Source organism: Chenopodium album, chromosome 15 (assembly GCF_948465745.1).
Source record: "Chenopodium album chromosome 15, dcCheAlbu1.1, whole genome shotgun sequence".
NCBI lineage: Eukaryota > Viridiplantae > Streptophyta > Magnoliopsida > Caryophyllales > Amaranthaceae > Chenopodium > Chenopodium album.
In genome coordinates this window covers 21,337,235-21,357,231 of record NC_137848.1, presented here as the reverse complement: position 1 = coordinate 21,357,231, position 19,997 = coordinate 21,337,235, and the positions used below count along the sequence as shown (strand labels likewise).

The window sequence follows — 19,997 nt, the reverse complement described above, 5'->3', positions numbered from 1 at the left end:
TCGTTGAATGAAAATCAGATAAATACACATATACAACGTACATGTTTAAATGGAGAATAAAAAATTCCAAACTAAGAACAAAATAGATTCATAAGACTCTTTAAATTCTCTCTTTGATATATTCAAGATTATGTTCCAAATTATTATACAATGTACATGCTGTCAACTATATAATCCTCAATTAATTTATTGCTAGCATCACTACTTGTATTGTAATTTGTAAAAACGCGAGGCAGTGCCTACACATTGATAAGGTGTCTACTTGTTCTTACATTTAATGATAAGAGTGATGACACTAATAAGGAAAAAAACACAAAGTCCAATTGATGATTCTCCCATTCCTACACATTGTTTAGTTCTTTTCTTTTCCTTTCAGAAATGTTATCGTCCTCCCTGCTGATTATCATCTCAGTTCAAGTTGTTGCATTTCGTTCCTCAGAAATCCATGCCTTTTCATTGCCGCCTCATTGTATGAACTTCCCACCTTCAACAGAAAAAACATAACAATTAAGTAAAAGTAACACACTAGAAATTATAACGTTTTAATATTGAGTAATATGGAGTAACTAATTTGCTTTGTATTTACCCGTGTCGCTATTGCATAAAGTGGTAGAGTGCTATAACTGCAAATAGTTTGAACAGCCACCCTTAAACACAAGAAAATGAGAGGTGAGATTCAGATTAGTATATTTGTATTTCATATGATTCATTAATAATAAGGTAAACAAGCAAAATGATTTGTATTACATTATGCTTATTCTACCATATACATATTTTGCTTCACCCATGACACACGAGTGGAAGCCGAATTTAAGCTGTTACGTACGTATCAATAACCAAGAATGTTGTCAGTTTTAAGAAATTTTTATAGTCTGGATTGATTTGTAGTTAACAAGGGATTGGGGGTCTAACCAGTGTCCAGAATAAAATTGCAAACCCGAATGAATTCAGGAATAGGATAACATGGATCAAGCAAAGGACAAATTTAGGTTTGCTGAACCACAAGTATTCATCTGATGGTTGAATTCTGACTTCTCCGACAAGCACGGAATGTCTTTGAGCCACATAGATAGCCAACTCTGTGATCACTTGTTCCAATTTGGTGCCAACGAGTAGTAGGAGCTGTAGATACAAATCAGGTAACTGTTAGTGTTATGTACTCGTTATTTCTAGTATCTAATGAAGATATTCTATGATCTGCAATGCATTCATAAACAGTGTATATTTTGTATTGTCTACTTACAATCAGGGGGATGAATGATATCCAAAAATATATGTTCCAACCTGCAATTGGTGCTAATCAATCAAAAATACATACAACCCATATACGTGTGTGCGTGTGTAAATATGTATCCTCCTTCCTTACTTGCCACACTGAGTGTCAAGGAAGTAACAAGCATAATCCAAAGAAACCAGCTGCAGCCAAAACAATAGTAGAGAAAGAAGATTGAGATACATTAAATAGATTAATAGTATGAAGTGTAATCACCTGATTGAGACAACTTTCTGAAAATCAGCTTCATAGGCATACACCATGTACTTGTGAAAGTTAAATGTCTGATTCGCGTTGCAGTGAGTCTGCAGAAGACAAAAGGATCTCGGTGTTACAAAACATCAAACAGAGAATGCTGTGAAATAAACTCTATTCAAGCCTTCAAGTCATTTTACAAGGCAGTATTACCAAAATGAAGCCCAATCTCATTGCTGTGTAATCTGCTTTTGTCACTATCCCGGCTAGGTGCTTGAAGAATGACATCTGAAAGAAAAATGTGAAAGTTATACCGAGACTTCCTCTACGGTTTATAATATATTTAAGCAAGTTATAAGGATTAGTTTCAACAAATATGAATAAACTTATTGCCATGTACTTGATACTTGATAATAAGAATCAGTTTTGCTTATTTGTATATTTTTTCATCAGTTTCACAATTTTTTTTTTATCAGTTTCACAATTTTATCCCAAAGAATATTTGTTTATTTTTTCATCAGTTTCTCAATTTTTTCCCTAAAGTTGTGAAAGTTGCTTCAGAGTTTCACTTCTGAAGTTTGTGTTCCAAGAAATCAAGTGCATCGTGTTTAGAAGCTCATACACCACATTTTAGAACTTAGACCTAGGCTTAATTATGGGATGTGCAAGTTTATAAATTTCGCTACTGCTTTGAATCACTGCATGATGTCTTGTCTTTGTACAATCCTAACTTTAGTCATTACTCTCTCAATAGGTTTAATTTCCAGTGAAGGATATGTCATTAAGTATCATTGCATTACAGTAATCTATATTACATTGTGACTGAGAACATAATTTCATATAGAAATATCAAATAGTGAACTGACAGTTGCAAATGATGACAAGACTAGTTTAAGATCAACCTTATGTGATTTAAATTTATTCACCGCATAATTTCGTTTCTTAGCATCAACACCTTCAAACCGCTCCTTAATAAATGTAAGGCTTCTGATATCGATGACTATGTCTGTATTTGTATGAACATGTACATCATAGTCTTAAATTAAAATGCTTGGAAACTTATTGGAATCAACTCATAGCATACAGCTAGCAATCCTATGGAAAGAAACATGAATGGCTCGCAAGAGATTACTGTTGTTAACATCAATCTGCCTTCTTATGGATTCCTCCCACTTCTGCCACTAACTTATCTACAGCTTGCAATGCACACAAGAAGAGAATGATTAGATCGGAAACTTTTTATACTGTAATACTGTATGATGTCTCAAAATTCAGATTTGCATTGCAGAAAAATTCACCTTCACTTCTTCAAGAAGAACTGTGACTGTACAGCTTATCAGATGGACAATTGCTAATATAAATATAAGGTAATGTAGCTGATGAAGTACACCAACAGATACAAAAAGGGCCTTTCCTTGAACAGCAACAGGTGGGAGTGAGCAAGCTTGTAATGGCCGATGGCATGTAGAAGTTTTGCCTTAATATGCTTTGTTGTTCATTTATTAATTTTGTAAGACAGAATAGAATAGTTTACTGCTAGTTTCTTATGGAATCATAGAAAGCTTGTAGTGCCTTGGGCATTTTTCTTCTATTTTCATGCAATGTATTCCTACTGTTTTACTAAGCAAGATTACACAGTAGGAAAGTTGACATTACAATATCTGAATGTGGCAAACTGAAGACTAAAAAAAAGGCAATTAATTCCTGCCGATTGAAGGATTCCACTTATGTTTCAGGCAAACAATGTTAGCAAGACAGATTTAAGACACAAAAGAATACCGTTAGGCAAGAAAAGGTGGTCTCCTTAGTTAGAAGGCGGCGTCCTCCACTAAGAAGATGAGAGATTTGAAAATGGGAGATATCATTACTGGTTGACTTTTCAACATGACAAGGGATCCACTTCTTGGCTAATTTTTCTGATATGCACGTACTTGCAATATCATCCTGGAAAACAGCCAGAAGCAGCGATACAAACCCCAACAGCATCAACTCTGCAAGAGAATGTTCATAACTCAGTTGTATAAAAACAGTGGCAAAAGAAGACGCGGAACTAGAAGTTGGCATATAACCTTCTTTGATCTTCTGTAAGGCATCATAAAGGGGCTTCTTTTCCTTTCTTTTCAACATCTGCAAGCGTTTTTATGGTTTTAGCTTTGAAAAGAGAGAAATGTGTACAGAATAAGGTCTGAGGCCTATGGGAGGGATTGGAAGGGACTTGCCTGACCGAGGAAACTAAGAAGTTTTTCGATGAACCAAGAAACAGCAACCATCAGAAACACCACTGCTCTAATGATCCATGATGGTGTAGACTCAAACGATGGCCCTCCTTCTCCTCCTGCCATCTATCTGGTTTTCAGTGTCACCTTTTCCTAATTGTCTCTGTGAGTAGTATTCTAACATAATGATATAGTTATCGTGATGAATGTGCTTGCACATCTTTGTCTAGGAGAAATGGTAATGCCTTGACTAACCAATAATGCATTAAATAACTAGTTTATGTTAAGGGTAAAAATACCCCTTACACGTGGTCCAATCTCGTAGTGACACGTGGCCCAATCAAAGGGCGACACGTGTCCCTATGGGAAGATGACACGTGTCAAAGCTCAAAAGAGCCCCTGAAATGAGAGAAAAAGAGCTTTTTTACATCAGAGCCCAAATCCCGAAATTACTGTAGAAAGCCGCAAAACGACGCCCCCATCTAACACGTGTTGTCACCTGATTGCGCAGCCAATCAGGACACGGAAATTTTGGGCAAAAACCGTAATGGAGCACAAATTTGCACCCCTATAAATACCCCAATCATTTATGATGGGAGGGGGGATGGTGACATAACATTAAATAGAGCACTAAACAGCTCTAGCTTCTCTTTACTTTCTCTTTCTAGCTTTTTCGAACTTCCGGTTACTAACTTGACCGTCGGAGGCGAATATTCCGTCACCGGAATATTCGTGTTTTGCAGGTGTCCGAGTCTTGCTGCTAGTAGTGCGTGACCAGTGTCCCGAGGGATCCCAAAAAACCCCGAAACATTTGGCGCCGTCTGTGGGGATACTCGTTCGCAATGACAATAGACAGTCAAACACCTAGTGCCAGCCCTGTTCCTTGTCAGGACGGCCGTGTAGAGGATATAGCCACAACAATCAACTCTAGTGACCCTTTGATCGCCTCATTCCATGAGGCAGAGGATCCACCAGTTACTGCTGCTTCCCTAAAGATCGCTCTGAACAAGCTTCGAAAGGAGTTGGAGGAAAATAGGCCATCCACCTCTAGACAACTGTCCAGAAGGATGGAGGATGGAGGATGGCACTCAAAGAAGAAATAAAAGCAAGGCAACTAATGCTGAAGATGCTGGCAATACCCCTTTCCGCCGGCCGCATGGCAGATCTCCCAGGGTGTCTTGAATGAATCTGTCAAGGCTCCTTGAGAGAATGCGGTTTGCTGGGGGCAGACCAGACAGCCTCAAAGGGAGTATCCTAAGCCGTCTCGACGCTGGAGGGACGCAAGGAAGTACATCCGGCACAAGCAACGGGAACGGGGAGCCCAGTCGAACACGACCTCTACTCCCACGATGCCGGATGAACTCTCTAATCACTCTCTTTCCCAACATACCAGCTCGGCCAGGACCAGCAGGAGCCAAGCTGTTCGTACTCTAACTCCCATTCCAATTCTGGTAATTCAACCAGCCCAATATCAAATTCCCTAGAATTTAAATGTTTTTCTGCCGTAAAACCCTAACGTCCTCGGACAGTATGGGCAATTTACCCAGCCGATCGACCAGGTGCCGTATCTGGGCGGACAGGCTGGCCAACCTCAGCCCATTGATTGGAAAATGCACTTATTGAATCTTGGAGATAAGTCGCCTCCGTTTTCTCAAGAGATCCTTAGCTCTCCTCAGTCTGCGAAGGTGAAGAGTGTACTCGTGGGTGCATATGATGGTTCGGGTAACCTAGAGGAACATGTCACTTCGTATAGAAACCTGATGTACTTGCAATGTGTTGATGACACCACTTGGTGTAGGTGCTTCCCAGCCACTCTCAACGAAATGGCGCAGGATTAGTTCAACAGCCTTTCAGTCGAGTGCATCAATTGTTTCACTAATTTAAGTATGCTGTTTGTTGAAAACTTTTCATACTACATTCCCCCCAGGAAGACCAGTCTTAACTTGGCTACAATTGTCCAAGGAAAGAATGAGGGGTTGCGTTCCTACGTCCAGAGATTTAACCAAGAAAAAGCCCAGATTCATAATCTTTCGGATGAAATGGCCTACTCAGAATTTCTCCGGGGGTTAAGGCATAATGGTTTTAAGTTCGATTTGGTCAGAAAAAAGGTTCGGACATACGCAGGGGTTCTACGGGAAGCCGAGGCCTACATAGAAGCAACTGATTTTTGTTCGCTTACCAAAGCAGAGCAGCCGGCCAAGGGAGCTGAGAAGAAGCCATCTTCTCAACAAGACTCGGCCAGGAAGAAAAAGGAAGGAAACAAACGAAAAGAAGTTTGGGTGGCGGATGATCAGCAGCCGAAGTCAAAGAAGGTTAAGATGTACGAGCCACAGTATGAGTTCACCAAGGACTGTTACCCAATCTTGATGGAGATTAAGGATAATTTTGAGTTCGAGAAGCCCCAACCAATGAGAGGCTTGGCTCAGTATCGCAACAAGAACATATACAATCATTACCACAAGGACGTGGGATATGACACGAACGATTGCATTAATTTGAAGCGAATGTTGGATAAGCTGGCCGAGAAGGGCATGCTGAACTCATATGTTTTGAAGTCGAAGTTTATTACACTCGAAAAGACAACAAATCTGAGAAGAAAGAGCAAACGCAAACTGGAAAAGGAGATGATGGAAACAGTACAGATTCTGATTTGATCGCCGGGATATCAGGCGGCTTTGCTGCAGGTGGCCCTACTATGAAGGGCATCAAGCAGGATTATTAGAAATTCGGCAAAGTAATGAATGCCGAGGGGGTTAAAGTTGAACCCTTCCTAGAGGTAACGGTCAGTGAGGCCGACCGAGGGGAGGTCAAGGTCTTGCATAACGACCCCATGGTGTTTATCATGAAGATAGCTGTGGACATCTACTTTTGGCCTCCTGTCCCGACAGGAAGTGCAATAACGATAAATAAAACCATCTTCGTGTTGGAATAACGTGAAGAACACTTATAAATAACTGATTGAATTGCAAGAACATAAAAATAAGCTAGCCTAACCCAAAAACAAAAGCATTAAGGTCCAATCAACTAAGCCCGATCATAATTAGGCTTAAGCCCGAGCTTAAACCCTAAAAATGACGGACTTAGAGGCGCCTAGGTTAAAATTAATGCTGCCGCAGAGAAATCCGCGCGCATCTCAGTGAGTCGCGCTGGTTTGGCGCGCGCAACTCACAAGGTTGCGCGCAACACCCAGCGTAACTACTAGTGATGCTCTTGCGGAAGATTCAGAATTTCATAAAAATATGAAATCGAATCTTACCATAATACCACGGGCAAGACAATCAGTTGCGCTGCCAATAACAGCGCAATTAATTCACTTATGCTGGGCTGTCGCGCGCAACCCATTCAGATGCACGCAACACCTGCTGCGGCTGAATGTTCAAAACCCTAATATTACCCATTCCCTATAAATAGGGGCTTAATACGAGGCTCAAACAGACATAAATTAACCTAAAACGCTGGCAGAAACTTTGTGAACTTGTGTGCTACCAAACCCTCTAATCCTAAACACTCACCCCCTTTAATACTTGTTATTACGGTGGAGGTTCCCGAACAAGAAGGAGTCCATAAGTGTTCTAAACGAAGATCTATCAAAGAGAAGTGGTAAATTCCCGAGCACTTAGATCAATCACCTTTATTTTATTATTTAAAACAACTTTAATTAATTAATTAGTGTTGTTTGATCACTTTAAACAGATTTCTAATTAATCAATTCCACATAATATCTTTCGTTAAATAAGAATAGGATTGAATAATTAATTGTTGATTGACCACTTAAGCCAAGGCGAATCTTCTTTATTTTGTTCTTCTCGCGAATTTGAATTAAATAAAGAATAACGACTTTGCAATGTAATTCCTACGTGATCAATGCGTGTAAATAAAATCAACTAACTTAGTTTTAGGTATCGCGTTGCATATATTGTTTGGTGATGAAATTGTGAAAAATGAAGAGCTAGTAGAGGCCGTAATTAGGGCTAGAATAGCGATTCCTCCCTAAAAGGAACGTTATTTTAGTACCCTTGCTCTCGAACTCATTTGTGGTACATGTAGAACAATTTGGGCATGGGTAAACTTACGATTCGTGCTAATTATCCCTTGAACTCTACTTGGGAGAAAGGCATGAAAGAGGTTTATGAGTTTTCCTAAAACTCATTGGCGACTCTTACTTGTTTCTTAAAAAAAAGCGTGATGAGAGTATCATTTCTAATTCAAGGTCCCCCAAATAGTTAAGAATTTAAATCCTAGGCTTTTAAAGGGCCATGGACATTTATGGAGAAAGATCCCCTACAATGAGAACACCCTCCTTACAGTGGCGACTCCATTGGGGACTTAGATGTTACAATATTAGTTCTTAGTTATGGTTCAAGATTTCCAACACTAGGTTGCCTATGGATCGTAATGAGAATTAACTTGGATAATCTCTAGTTAGAGAGTGAGACTCGAACGCATAATATCTTCCTTTTTCACAAAGGTAAAAACCAAACAAACAACATTGCATCATGCATAATCGTAGCACACTTTAACTTTTGGGGATTGGCTCATTGACTAGGGGTTGCCAACACTAAACTTCTATCTCGAAATCAATAACAATCATCCCACCCATATCGCCAACAAAATGTTGGGAGGGTTATGTCATGAGTCAACACGTTGAGTGATTGATTTGTGCATCGTTCCTTAAGATATGGTACCTTTGGACACCCAAGCTTATGACCTTAGAATGACATTGTGTGAACTTTGGCTTATTGTATGCTTATATGATTACATGACTATGTGTGACGTGTTAGGATAGCTTTTTCTTTTTCTTTTTAGTTTGGTTTAGGTTCCCAATTACGAAGTTGTCTCTTTGTAATTTTGAGTCATATTCGAAGGGTAACATAAAAAAAACATAAAAAAAAAAATCAATCAAAAAAAGTGATGAAACACAAAAAAAAAAAAAAATGCTCGAATTTAATAAAGAAGTTGCACGAGTAGGTGGCGCGCGCAACTCATTGAGTTGCGCGACCACAACCAGCGCAAGCGCTTAGGATGCGCGCGCCTTCCGTGCGCGGCCTAGTGACTTGCGCGCGCCTACTGTTATGAGTCTTTTTGATTTTGCGCAAAACAAATTGGCTCATTCAAACAATATCTTCATTAAAGAATTGTTTAAAGGTGATGTTATCCGTTAGAATATATCTTGTGTTCTTTCCCCTTCTTTTGTCTCTTAAACAAGCGTATTGATTTACTTATCCTTTCGTACTTCTTTTAGGGCTAGTTTTCAAGCCTGGGAACGAAATCTCCCGGGCGCTCGCATTCTACTTTTACCATCAAACAATCCACCCCTTTCAAACCACCTTCCCTCAACAACAAGTTCTAGTCCAACAACAATGTCAACCATAGAGCAACTTCAAGAAGAGATTGCTCGCTAGAGAGAAGAAAAGGCTCAAGAGGCCGAGGAGAGAAGAGTTAAAAAAACTTGAAAAGACTAAAAAGAAAAATGCCAAAGCTTTATCCTTGCAACAAAAGATGGAACAACTATCCATCAAAGAAAAGTCGTTGGGGAAGCTTGTTCTTCGTTCTACAATGGGGAACAAGTATTTCGACACAGAAAAGTTTGCTCCTCCTACAAGACTCACTTTACCAGAAAAGTTCGTAGCTAGGACTTGCCAATATTCAAGGTGACCAATAATCCACAAAACCATTTAATGTGTTTTACTGGCACTATGGCATTAAAGGGAGTTGATCCTAAGCTTTATGCTTTGACTTTCCCTTTATCTCTAGACCCAACCGCGAGAGAATGGTACTATGGGCTAGATCCAAATTTCAAAACAACATGGGAAGATGTAGTCTCGGTTTTCATTACCCAATATGAGAGTAACGTAGAGTTCAAATCGACTTTACATGAACTTGAAATGCTTAAGCAAGGCGACGATGAAGGTTTCATTGCTTTCTATGGTAGATGGCGAGAAAAGGCGGCTCACCTTGCCCAAAGGCCAGCTGAACTCGAGTTAGTACAATAAACATCTATGTTACCTTGGTTTAGACACTTTCTAAAAGGTCTATTCTGTGGCTACTAGGATTGAAGATGATCTTGCTAAGGAAAGAGCAAATAAGCCTCATCATCATCAACCTAAGAATAACTACAAAAAGGGGAATGATAACACTTCATCCTCTATTGATGTATTTGCGACTTCTACGCAATATAATAGCACGACTCAATATCACAGTAATGATCCTTGAAGAAGATGGACAAAAGAAAGAAAATTTACACAATTTCCTATGAGTTACAAAGAGTTGCTAGAAAAATTAAGCGAAAAAGGTTTACTTGCACCAACAGGGCCAATGCCACCCATCCCACCAGAAAAAAGATACGCCCAATGGGATGGCAATGCTTATTGTACCTATCATAGAGGTGTTGGGTATGATACTGAACGTTGATATGTCCTAAAGCACAAGGTACAAGATCTAGTAGACGATGGGGGAATTCCCACGCCTAAGCCCAACAATAATGTATCCCCATTAGGGGAATTTCACATTGATGAGGAACATATGGGAAATGATACGTTCAATCCTTTGGACTATATCACACCTATAGGGAAACCTCTAGCCACAACACTCGTAGGGGCAACTAACGAAGTGTGTGGATTATGGGATGTTGACTTTCAAGACTTATATGTCTCTAAGTACGCCGCTGTCCCACCTCCACCTTGTCTACAAAATGAGACAAGTGGAACGCTTGATTGGGATCATTTCTTGGGGAAATCACAAGATTTATCAAATCTCTACTTAGATGAACAATGCCATCAAGCACAACTCATGGAACATCTTGAAATGGAGGCACACTGAAAGCCTCTAGAAGAAAGTTGGTTCACGAGTCCTACAACTAACCCAAATGAGATAGATCATCTAACTCATTCTGGGCGAGTTTATCAAGCACCACCAAATGGATCTTCGGCCACTCAAAATCAAACTTAAGGTCAAACTCAAAATTCAATACCACCTCCACTCGAGGTGGAAGATCCATTGGTCAAACAACTTCGCCAATCCAAGGCGAATGTTAGCATTTGGGAACTCCTAAGTACTTCTAAAGAACATAGGAATTCTTTTATGAACGCTCTAACGGCTTTGTCTGTAAGTACAGACACAACTCCCCAGGATCTCCTTAGCTTGCTTACTAGCGAGAAATCCGACAAATTAATCATTTTTACTAGTAATGATTTGCCTTCAAAAGACACTACCCACAACAATGCATTATATTTAACCGTGGGGTGCAAGGGATACAACATCCCTCTTACTTTGGTGGACAATGGGTCAGCTGTAAATGTGTACCCATTACAAATTGCAAAATATCTAGGCCTTAATCCAAAAAAAGATTTTCAATCAACAACACAAAGCATTAGGGCCTATGACAACTCGAGGAGATCGGTGTGTAGAACTGTTAAGCTACCAATTACCACAGGCCCAATTCAAAAGATGGTTGAATTTCATGTCATGGATATTAAACCTACATTCAATCTTCTTCTTGGACATCCTTGGATACATGATCTTGGTGCAATACCATCCTCACTTCATCAAATGATAAGGTTGAACTATCAAGGTCTTCTTATGACTATACATGCTTCTCCTCTCAAAATAGCAATAAACGATCAATCACTTCTGGAAATAAACCACGATAATGATGAAGAGGACATGTGGGGATTCGCCGTGGAGGCAATTTGCACACTGGAAATGGAGAAAAGCCTTGAAGAACCATTCAAGCTTGATCCATACTGCACTCCAATAGTAAACAACATCTTATTTAAGAGTAGTTACTTTCTGGAGATGCCTTTGGGAATAGGATTGAAGAAATCTCTTTTACTTCTTATCCGAAATAAAAGCTTTTCTTTTGGATTGGGATACAAACCAAACAAAGAAGAACTAGAATCTCACGATGCTAAAACCAAAGCACGTAGAGACAACAATAAGAAAGGGATAATCATTTTACTCCCATCCTACAATCAAACCCTTAATGGACAATTCATTAGGGAGGGAGAAGATTACCCATGCTATGATTTTCTAGAACCACTAGTTCTAGAAGGTATCAAGAAACCAGGATTCGAAATATTCCACGATTGCTACTTCTTGAATGACGATTTCGAAATCGTCCAATCAAAACACCCAACTCCAGGGTGTTATGATAAGCAAGCATTCAACTTGCTATTTAGACTTGAGCAAAACCATGTTGCTACAATGACTAATCAGAACGCCATCCAAGATGAAGCCTTTGACCCAACCTCGTTGATCACCCCTTCTAATGAGACCTTCGAGCATGGATGCAGGAAATCTTTCAAATGGACCAATCATAAAGGTGATAAACTGGAAATCATCACTGGCGAAGGGAAGATGTTTGAAGAATCTGACGATGAGTCCACTTTAGATTTTAAGGAAGCTGAAAATTTAGGCCTTGTGGCCATTACCGAGTCTTTATTTTCTAGTTCTAAGGACGAAGATCCCAAAAAGGATTCTTCTCTTGATGTACTTTCTTTTGATTTTAATAATATGAGCTCTATTTCCGAATATATGCCTTCTCTTGAATCTCTTGAATGCTATAATAATCAATCTAATGAAGATGATAATGTTAACAAATTGGTTGAATAATGAATGAATGAATGAGAACAAAAGAACCCTATAATTGAAGAAACTGAAACAACTAATATAGGAACTAATGAGAACAAACGGGAAGTCAAAATTGGCTTAACTTTAAATCCGAAAGAGCGATAGATTCTCATATCGACGCTAAAAGAATTCAAAGACGTGTTCGCTTGGTCATACAAGGACATGCCTGGAATAGATAGGGAAATTGCGGAACATACCATTCCCTTGAACCCTACTTCTAAACCAGTAAAACAAAAACTTCGACGAATGAAACCTGATGTCGCTCTGAAAATAAAAGAAGAAGTACAAAAGCAATTAGAAGCAGGTTTCATTCGCGTATGTAATTACCAGGAAGGGGTAGCGAACATCGTCCCAGTCCCTAAAAAGGATGGACGAGTTCACATGTGTGTTGACTTTAGGGACCTTAACAAGACTAGCCCTAAATACGATTTTCCTCTACCTCATATTGACATATTGGTTGATAACACGGGTGAATATGCGATGTTATTCTTTATGGATGGATACACACGTTACAACCAAATTCTAATGGCAAAAGGAGACAAAGAAAAGACATGCTTTATCACCCCTTGGGGTACATATTGCTATAAAGTCATGCCATTTGGTCTAAAAAATGCAGGAGCTACGTACCAAAGAATGGCTACGACTCTCTTGCATGATATGATGCATAAGGAAATAGAAGTGTATGTGGATGATATGATTGTAAAGTCCAAAGATAGAATGGGACATATAAAAGCTTTACGCAATTTTTCACTCGCATAAAAGAATATAAAATGCGATTGAATCCATAAAAATGCACCTTCAGAGTAACTTTAGGCAAGTTACTTGGATACGCAGTAAGCCCACGTGGTATTGAGATCGATCCCTCTAAAATAAAGGCAATTGTTGATATGCCTCCCCCTCAAACAGAAAAAAAAATTAGGGGGTTCCTTGGTAAACTACAGTACATAAGTCAATTTATCAACAAATTGACTATGACTTGTGAGCCAATATTTAAAAAATTGAAAAAAGAGGAAAAACATGAATTGGACGATCAATGCCAAAAGACCTTTGAGAAAATCAAAGATTATCTCAAAAGTCCACCACTTTTAGCACCACCAGTACCCAAACTACCTCTTAGGCTATACATCACAGTCACAAACACGGCCACAGGGGCCATGTTAGCACAAGAGGTAGAAAAAGTCGAGCGTGCAATATATTACATAAGTAAAAAATTCATTCAATATGAAACAAAGTATAGCACCTTGGAAAAAACAAGTTTAGCATTAGTGTGGGCGACTAAAAAATTACGACATTATATGCTACCACACACTACTCATGTGATTTCACAACAAAATCCGATAAAGTATTTGTTTGAACAACCACCCATACAAGGAAGAATATCCAAGTGGTTGGTAATGTTGGCCGAATTCAAACTAAAATATATCCTTGAAAAATCAATAAAAGGGAAAGTCATATCCGATTTTTTGGCCCAACATCCTATTCAAACAAGTTATGCAGAATCTACTCATTTTCCGGATGAAGAGATTCTCATGACGCAAGATGACAAATGGGTAATGTATTTCGACGGTGCATCCAATAAAAAAGGATGTGGTGTGGGAGTGTTACTCATAAGTCCATAGGGAGCACATACTCCAATCTCTGTTAAATTAGACTTTGAGGTTACTAATAATGCCGCAGAATGTGAAGCGTGCATTATTGGACTAGAAGCAGCAGCTAGCGTAGGTGTGCAAAAATTAGAGGTATATGGAGATTCTAGTTTGATAATAAATCATATACTTAAAAAATGGAAGATAAAGAACTCCACAATGATATTATACCAAGCACACTTAGAGCAACTCATAGAGCATTTTGAACATATTGACTTCAAATATCTCCCAAGGGATGATAATCAATTTGTCGATACGCTAGAAAAATTAGCCTCAATGATCAACATTCCAAATCACTTAAATATGATGCCATTATGCGTTGATAGAAGAGAAGAACCAGCGTATTGCAACGCAATAGAGGAAATAAATGACATTGAAGGAGACAATCCTTGGTATGATCATATCCTCCAATATATTACTCATGGCACATATCCTGAAAATACTTCATCAAAAGACCAACGAGCCTTGAGAACACTCGCAGCCCAATATGGTCTATTAAATGGTCAATTATGCAAAAAGGGGCCTAATGGTCAAAGCTTATTGTGTATAGACCAACCAGAATCCACACGCCTTATGGAAGACACTTACAAAGGTGTTTGTGGACCTCACATGAACCAAAAAAATGCTTGCTAAAATATTCTCACAACAAGGGTACTATTGGTCCACTATGAAACATGATTGCATACAATATGTCAAGAAATGTCCAGAGTGCCAAATGTTCGCTAAGTTATAACATCTCCCACCATCTGAACTGTACAACCTCACTTCCCCTTGGCCTTTCTCGACTTGGGGAATTGATATAATTGGTAAAATCTCTCCAACGGGAACAGGAGGACACGGGTACGTACTAGTAGCCATCGATTACTTTACTAAGTGGATCGAGGCTGCTTCTTACATAAATATCACTTCTAAACATGTCGCAAAGTTTCTCGAACAAAACATATTTTGTGGATATGGAGTTCCACACAAATTAATTAGTGATCAGGGATCTCAATTCAAAGCAGAAGTTGAGACCCTCTTAGCTCGTTATAAAGTAAAATATCATCACTCATCTCCATACAAACCTCAAATGAACGGAGCTGTAGAATCGGCAAATAAAAACACAACAGTCATTATTAAGAAAATGGCAAAAAATTATAAAGACTGGCCGAATAAACTACACTTCGCTCTACGGGGTTATAAAACATCCATACGGACATCAATAGGAGTAACTCCATACTCCTTAGTTTTCGGAATGGACGCAGTTCAACCAGTTGAACTGGAAATACCATCCCTATGCATCGTACTCGAAAGTAAGCTACTGGAAGCCGAATGGGTAAGAGAGAGGTATGAAGAGCTTTTATTTCTCGACGAACAACGATTATGAGCTTTGCATCATGTACTAGTCTACCAACAACGCATTGCGCGATATTTTAACAAAAGGGTACGACCCCGAAATATTAAAGAAGGTGACTTTGTACTAAAAGAGGTTAGGGGTCCACTAACCGATCCAAGAGGGAAATTCAAACCTAATTGGATAGGACCTTACCGCGTAATTGAAATTCTATCAGGAGGAGCTGTCAGATTAATGGATATTGGGGGTGATGAAATTCGCCAATTAATAAACATTGATCGACTTAAAAAATATTACATATGAAATCCGGATAAACTCGTTCATTCATTAAACAAACACTTTTTTTAGCATTCAAATGAAGATTCTAAGTGTTATGCACTTTACCGAATACCACGGTAAAGTTCATAACACTTGAGGGGGTAATTAAAAAACACATATACCATTCAAAGTGTTCAGATTTTTTCGAACATCACGAAAAACTCTTCACGCTTGAATAAAATTCCAATTTTTACTAGCGATAAAAAGAGGGCTTCTCAAAACATCGTATACTCGGAAAACAAAAATTAAACTTTGATTTAAAATTATTGAACAAAGTTTGATTAATTTTTCATTTAATTTCTGCAAAGGGAATTAAAGAAAAAATTTTAATAAAAAATATATAATAATTTTGCAAGAACTACGCATAGACCTGATTTCGTGATACGAATACGTAGACAATCTTTATGATTCGGTCATAAAAAAAATATGTACAAAAAAATAATAATATATGTACATTTGTTTTCCATAATAAAAAAAAATACAAAAGGAAGTCAGGATGCTCAGCGACTCCCGAAAGGCTGCTGTACATCATGCGAAATCCAAAACAAAGATTAATACACAAAATATGTAATAAATTTGACAAAAAGAAAAAGAAAACAAACTTACCATGACCATCCGATGATCACGGCATGACAAAGCCATGAGGGCTCTCCGATAAGCAGCTCGGAAAGCCCGCAAAGTCCTCACCATGCCGTTCACGGTCTCTCGCGGAACCTGTTCCAAAAAAAACAATATACAAGGTCAGTTATCAAACAAATGTATGTGAAAGAAAAAATAATGAATACATACAAAATAAACGCACCGAATCAACCGTCTCAGGAACAAGCGGTATGTCCTCATCCTTTACTACTGGGAGAATTTCATGAATTACCGACCCAAAAGCATCGGTATAAGTGACCTCCGCCACAGGAGGCACTCAACCACCTACCTCGACTCGCTGAAGATACAATAAAAGAGTCAAAGTTCCAAAAATAAAAGAAAAAATAAAAGATAGTAAAACTACTAACCGGAACAAAAGGTGGAAAAGGAGTTAGCCTGGATGCAACAAATGTCAGGTAAGAGGCATTCGGTAGCACCAGCTGCTCCATTGGATAACCAAGGATCGCTTGATCTCGATCCTCGGTAGACAGCAGGTCCGGACGCAGCATCCGGATCGGAGGGTCCATATGAACCAAAATGGTTCCTCGGACGAAGACTGCCAGAGAACACGCTCGCCTAAAAACCAAGCGTTTGTCCTATGTAGCACCGAAAGTCCCTGATAAAGGTCCCAAAAACGGCAACGAATCATGCTGGACCAGACAGCCTCAGGGACTCCGAAGATCAAACTCCAAGGACGAAAATCGATATACACAACCACATGAAAAATCATCAAAAAATATAATAATAACAATAAATATATACATGTGTTGTTAAGATACTCACCGACGCACGAGTCGCCGAAAGAATCCTCTGGCGAAAGTCGCCGGCTGAAGTCGCTCGCTTTTTCTTAATCGTGACCAGACGATGGTCGATAGGAAAGCGAGCCACCCCAAGCGTCATGGGGGCTAAGAAAGGCGGGTATGAGTACCCCTAAGCCTAAAAGAAAGAAAATGAGATCAAAAGGCGAAAATGGTGATTAAAAAAAAAGATAACAAAGTTAAAAATGAACACGCACCTCAAGGATATGACCATGCCATGAAATGGAGATCCGAGGCACCTAAGTAGCTGCCGCGGAATCCATCACCCGGGTCGCCTTGCCCATAGCTGTAAGCATACGGGCATACGACACCTCCGCCCAACTCAGGTTACCTACTTGCCCCAAATCACTAAGGCAAATGAGTAACCCGATAGCGAAACGCTCTCCCCGATCATTCAAGATGGTGACGGAAAGAACGTGAGCAATGTATATCCGAGCCAGCTGTTTAGGTGTACACTGTCGATCAACCTCATCAACCGACAACTCATCGGCAAGAACCGAGTACGGACAAGAGTGCATACAAGTGGAGGGCTGCTGCAAGGCGGTCCCCCACAAGGTCACACAATCTCTCGTCTAACCCCTTAACGACTTCTATGACTACAGGCTCGCTTCCGAAAGGAAAACCTGTAATCATAGAAAAATTGTAAGGGGTAACCGTTATCTCTTCCCATGGGAAATGGAAAGTATTGGTGGAATCCCACCAAAACTCTAACAACCCACGAAGGAAAGCTAACGACGCAGGCTGACTCGATAAATCCCGAAGAGCCGCCAGCTGGGAGCTGATCCCCGAAAGCTCCACTACCTCCTTTACCACGTCGGGTAAGCTCTCAAAACAGCCCCTCAAGTCACCCGAGCCATACAAACGCATGCTAGGCTCACTCTAAAACAAACATATGAAAAATACTACGATTTTGGCTAGTTTTAAGGAAAAAGGTGAGAGAAACAAAAAACGGAGAAGCAAATAAAAAAAAACTCACTATGCCGCGCCAACTCCTGATCGAGACGTGATGGTTTGGGTCCCACTTAAGGACCCGAGGGTCCTAGTTGAGAAGAGCCTCCCAAACCACATCCTCCTAGCTACGTCGACCAGCTCCGACGCGTCGTTCCCGAACCTCCTCACGAGGAAGTGTCACCTTCTTTCGAGGGCGAACCGCCTCGTCAGGTACGGGAACTCCCAAATCCTCCTCGGCATCAACAAACGGAGGGGTATCCATGCTATAAACGGACAAAGTTCCCTATTAGTTTATTTCCTAAAAGCTAGAACTAAGCTAAATGTACATGTTCTAGACCCATTTCAGAAGCATAACGGCTACTGAAAGGACATAACACAAAAATCGAATGCCACCCATGCTTGGGGGCTACGAAACCTGCAGTTAAACTCAGTAAACGGGGGCTTTTAACACCCACAAAATCCATCCTATACCGGTTTCAACTAAAGCGTTCAAGAGATTATATTCCTAAATCTCAAAGAATCAATTACTTTTAGGCGAATAATAGTAACACAAACATAATTATTGTCTACCAAACAATCTTGAAGTTCGAACATGGCAAAAATAAGCTAAGAGTATGGTTCGCGCCAATTTTTCGGATTCAAAAGTTTCAAACATGACTTATGAAGATGAAATCAAGTTCCTATACTATAATTTACTTCATATTCAACAAGTATAACCAACATGAGCAAGCAAAACAAAACAAATCGAACTAAAATCGAAGGAAAAGTGCAAGAACGCACTTGAACGAAGAAATGCTCATGCAAGGTTCAATACTTAACCATTCTTCATGAAATTTGTTGCAAAACATTCCTTAAAATAGCATAATAACATGGAACAAACAATTTCAAGAAAAGTGTACCGAATCAAAAACCCCCAAATTCGAAATTTGGGGTTTTGTGGTTCGAAAATCGTCTGAATTAAGCCAAAAACAAACATTTTTTTAGCAAAAACCTTACATTGGATTATGGAAAATGTGAATAGAGGACGAGATCTACTTCCTTTAGCTTCGAAAGACAAGAAAATCCAAGCTTTCTAGAGAGAGAAAGGGTCGAAAATGGCGAAGGAAGAAGAGAGAGAGCGAAAATGAGAATCGCGCTCTACGATTTCTTTTTTGCTGATTTAAATGTTGCGCGCAACTTATTCAATTGCGCGTGACAGACTAGCGCAACTCAGAACGTTGCGCCCGCCTGGCCAGCGCGACCCACTGAGTTGCGCGCGGATACTGGTCAGTTAAAAGACCGGTGTTTGAATTTCGATCTGTTTGATTAACTTTTAACGGTTTTTGCTCGTTGTTAGACGTAATGGTGCGCAAATTATCGAGATTTCTTTTAATTGCTTTGCATTTTGTAGTTTGTTTTCTTTTTTGATAGTTTTTTGCATCATCCTGCATGCACATCGTGCTTTGTGCCTTCCCCAAGCATACGTTTTGGACATTTTTCGTAAAAGTGTCTTAAGACGTCCCGTAGTGGTGCTTTACGTAAAAGCTCCCATAGACAGGTTTGTCATTTTACTGTACTGACTTTAGAAATGTCCGTTCTTTTCTTCACGTCAGCAGCAAAAAGGATGGTGTTATCATACAGCGTAAAATTGTAAGGCGTTATCAAACAGCGTAAAAATGTATGGCGTAGGTGTTGCAAAAAATTTCACCTCTTCCCAACTTAACGGGATCTACCTCTTGTAGTTGAAAGGTAGAATTTCTTTACTTTAGGCGTTAGCTCACGAGTCGACAGGCGCGTCGAACCATTCGAGAACAGACACTTCTTGATTGGAAGTAAATACGGTAGTTAGTGAGCTTACTGGCTTACCGGATAGTTGGGGTGTCGTCCACCCCCTATATAAAGAGCTACATGCGATGTCGCATGTATGTAGGCACATGCCCCAGTCCTGAGACACGTGTTCTCATCTTGTGGACAAAACTGCTGAGAGAGTTGCCGATTTTC

At 39.6% G+C, this 19,997-nt stretch overlaps 1 pseudogene; it reads right to left on the bottom strand.

Annotated features, from left to right (window-relative positions):
* Positions 1-403: 403 nt before the first annotated feature.
* Positions 404-3,810, bottom strand: LOC145580973 (MLO-like protein 1; annotated as a pseudogene).
* Between the last annotated feature and the right edge of the window lie 16,187 nt (positions 3,811-19,997).